This window comes from Kryptolebias marmoratus, linkage group LG9 (assembly GCF_001649575.2).
Source record: "Kryptolebias marmoratus isolate JLee-2015 linkage group LG9, ASM164957v2, whole genome shotgun sequence".
NCBI lineage: Eukaryota > Metazoa > Chordata > Actinopteri > Cyprinodontiformes > Rivulidae > Kryptolebias > Kryptolebias marmoratus.
The window spans coordinates 4,918,460-4,922,611 of record NC_051438.1 but is presented as its reverse complement, the minus strand read 5'-3'; the positions used below and the strand labels follow the sequence as shown (position 1 = coordinate 4,922,611).

General features: G+C 41.4%; 1 long non-coding RNA gene across 1 annotated transcript in view; it reads right to left on the bottom strand.

Annotated features, from left to right (window-relative positions):
• Nucleotides 1-2,633: 2,633 nt before the first annotated feature.
• The window catches only part of LOC112451243, a 2,250-nt gene continuing 731 nt past the window's right edge, over nt 2,634-4,152 (bottom strand). Inside the window, exons 2-3 of the long non-coding RNA XR_003040026.2 lie at nt 2,797-2,913; nt 2,634-2,703 (exon numbers count right to left, since the gene is read on the bottom strand). This is a non-coding gene — a long non-coding RNA (uncharacterized LOC112451243). The remainder of the gene's footprint in view (nt 2,704-2,796; nt 2,914-4,152) is intronic.

Sequence of the window (4,152 nt, the reverse complement as noted above, 5' to 3'; positions counted from 1 at the left end):
CCTGAGACTTCAGGAAGAGAGGCGCAGTGGAAGAAATGCTCTAGATGCCACAATTGTTGCGCGGAGTAGGACAGCTGTTATCCGCCGGAGATTTCAGGCTTTACAGCACCTTCAGCTGGGGGACAGACGGCATAAACGTTGCAGGGTAAGCTAATGCTGTTGTTTATATTCCTACCTTCGCTCTTTATGCTTGCATCTGGTCACACCCACGACTAATGAGTGAACAGAAGCTAAACTTGCACTGCCCACGAAGCAGGGCCAGCCCGGCTGGCCCGACTCCGAAGCAGGGACCAAGTGCAAAAAAATGCAGATGTGAACGCTTGCAAAGCGAGCCGAGTAGAGTGAAGCCGGGACCGTTAGGATACATGTGAAAGGAGCATAATTGCCCTCAGCTGTCAGTAATGACAGCTGCTGATCACCTGGAGCATATGAGGCCGAGCCAAAGCAGAACTCATTGCTGGAACATTGAATGCCTCATGTAATTTCAACCTATAGCCTTTGAGAAACTTCTGTTAGTGAATGTTAAATTTACCTTGTGTTCTCTTTGTGAATTCATCGCAGTCCTTGCATCATCTACTCCTGCTTCTGGAACCTCTTTTCCTGTGTGCATGGTCCAGAAGTCTCCATGTTTACAAACCTGCAAATAAACTCTGGTTACTACTGGCTCAGCCTTACCATCCTGCATCCAACCAGCCACTCTCCATAAGTTACTTACCTCACCTGGAGTCTTCAACTCTGCCTGGCCTGTAACCCTCACCCCTCTCTCAGAGTTACAAGACAAACATATTTCAGTAAGACGAAGAAGCAACCATCAAATTAAGATTCAAATCTAGAACTCCTCCACTCACCTGGTCTCTATGTCTGCAGCTCTCCTGATCCCAACCTGGTTGAACCTGAAAATAAATCTCTTACTTACCTGAGTCCTTAAATCTCTGCTTCTGTGCACTAAACTCTGGGTTAAAATTTCACTTACTACAAAATGACAAATGTCTTTTTTCTTGGCACGCTTCCATGAAACCTAGCTATGTCAGCTTGTCGTGTCCTGTGGACAGATCCTCCCATCAGTGCAGAAGAACTGCCCAGTTTCATGATGAGTCAACCTGTACCTTTGACTTCTCATGTAGAAGAAACAAAGACACTATTCGACTGGCTGTGTATCTTTGTGTATTTGCTTGAAAAACAGTTACCTATATTGGTCATCAAGTAGTAAATGACCACTTGTTTGCACAACTTTAGAGATGCCTAAACTTCCAAAAATGATTGGCAAACAAAACAACCCACAATCCTTTGATGTCATTGAGGTATCTGGGTTACATCTGTGCTGTGAGGTGATGGGGCCTGAGTTCCAAGTTGAGACATTGTCTTCAGGTACAACTCCTTGTGGATTGTGGGCTCCTAAGGTCACGATCGTCAGAAACAACTGCAGTGAATGCATATATGGAGGTGTTAGCTGTTGCACGTCTCAAGAGCTTATCACCATAAAAGGAATTGAATGTATTTGAATCCATACTGTTAAAAATCTGTCCCAGTGGGATGTGTGTGTTATTTTACAGCTGGGTGTGGTAAATGTTTATCAAAAGAAGCAGCCCCGAGAGGAACAGGGGGTTTTACTGATTGGGCCAGAAATCTTGATTCAGCACAGACTGTTATTTTGAATAAACTCTCACTGTTCAAGAATAACTTAAGTCTGTAAAGTAATCTCTTTCATCATTACATCACTGCTGCAATTATGAAGACCCAGAAGAACGTCCACCATTTCAAAAAAAACTTCATAAACAGTTTATACATAAAATGTAGGTATTTATGTTTTACTTCACTCTGTGTCTCTCACTGCTACAACACAGCTTTCTCTCATATCCCCCCCCAGAGTGCAAAAAGTGCACACCCAAAGGCTCAGACTCCCATTTTATTTTTGCACTGAATTTCCCCTTTTAATCTGTAAAGCTTTAACTCGTCGTATCTCCTACATACAACATTGACAACTAAATGAGTGTATAGCACGCTGCTTACACCTAGGGATGTTATTTTCAGTGCATCTTAGTTTTTGCATAATAATGGTCTGAGTTTTACTTTCTATTCTGCATCTCATAAGAGAAGAGCAGGAGTGAAACCCCTTCAATTTTTTTTTTTCTTTTCTGTTTTCTAATTGGAAATAGATCCTTCACATAGTTCAATCTGTGTGATCTAAAACAGAATAAAGCAGTAGCAAACTGTGACTACTAAAGCAGGGTCTTCACTTTAAATGTGGTCACAGCATGTGCACTTCTAACTTTAAAAAAAAAAAACTAATGTGCTTCTGCACAACATTTATGGCCCTCCATGTAGACTAGGGGTGGGGGTTATAATTCATTCTTCGATGCGATGCTGAACACGAACAATTCTAACGAAAAAAAATTTCAAATGTCAAACATTTATCATCATTTACTTGTAACATGTTAAGAAATGAAAAAGGAATTCTGAAGTGCAGACATTTAGTGTCTGTACTATGGCATACACACAGCAAAGACATACACAAACAGCTCCTCTTGCATTAAGACCAGTGTTTAAAAGTATTTAAGCTTCTAGCAAGTTAAAGGAGAAAAAAAAGTGACATAAACCAGGGTTTGTCTTAAGAGTGGAACCAGAAACGGAGACAAAGTAAAAAGTGATTTTATTTACAGGTTTTCCAAAACTAGTGCAAAAGTGACAGGTGGCCAGGAGAATCTGAAACAGCAGGAAGGCAACAAGGTGAGTCTCGGGTACAGAATCAGTTTCTAGTAGTTGAGCGTAGGTAGTTGTTTGTGTTTCTTTTCTTACAGGTGTGGAGTGCAGAGAGATGTGGAGACATTGAGGTCCAGTAGGAGAATCCAGTAACAGGTAAGTACATCCGTAGAGCCAGACAGGCAGGTATTTACAAAGCCAGAACAGCCGTTCCTGAGGCAGAGGGACAACAATGCAAAGGTCAACATAACAAAACTTTCTTTCAAACAGAGGTCTGAGGTTGAATCTCTAACCCATAAGGCTCAATGCTCCAGCGTGTCATGATCGGATGACACAGAAAAGAACCCAGAGCGCAGACTCATGGCAAGAGAAATAAACTAATTTATTAAATAAGGAAAAACAAAACAAAAGCTGACGTGGCAGCAAAACAAATAAAGAACAAACTAAAAACTAACATGGACAGGACCGGGAAACAAGCAGGACAGAAAAACAAACAACCAGTAACTAATGACAACGAGAGACATCAAACAAACCTTAGACAATGGACCAGCGAGGTATGGAGAGAAATGACTGGGTTTTAAAGACTGGGGCTAACGAGGTGAGTGGGAACAGGTGGACTGATTGCTGAGTAGGGACAGGTGAAGATTGGCGTGTCTGACAGAGAAGTGAATGACTGGGGGAGAGTGAAAATGAACATGAACATGAGACGAACATGAGACAAAAACGAAAAGTACAACCAAACAAAACAAAAGCAAAGAACTAAAATCAAAATAAAACAAACTAGAAAAAAGCCAAATCACCACACAGCGAAGATCTGAGTCCAGATGCAGGCTTAAATACTGGCTGGGCTCATCAGGGAGATGGACAGCAGCTGTGAAGGAAGAGTACTATGCACCGCCCGCAGGGACAAAACTCTGAATCCTCACAATTGACAAGAGCCACACTACATGCACGTTGTGTACACATTTCTACAGTGGAGGACAAAAAAAAAAAAAAACAAACAGATGCTAGCAACTACTTGCTGCTGCTAACCAGAGGACCATCGAGTGAGTGACGCCAAAGTTTCTATACAACTAGACAAAGGCAAAGCACAGTCTATTGTAACTTCTACTGTGAAGGATTTGCATCCACAAAACCAGGGCTAGTGCACCATTTTTCACATTTGAGCCTTGATAGAACCTGACCATCACAGCCATTCCTACATTCTACAATGGACCAAAATCAAAGACCTGAAAACACTAAAGAAGGCAAAAAAGATATCTCTAACAGTTAAATGGTCCACAGCTTAAAACTTTGAAAATTCTTCATTTTCAGTTTCTAAGCTCAGACAAGGCAGAAGTTGTAGTGGTGGCACAAGGGCATCAAATTGATTGGTCAGATTTGGTCAAATTGCTGTACTATGAAACTATATGGGTGCAAATAAAAGTACATAACCATTCCACATTACAAAGG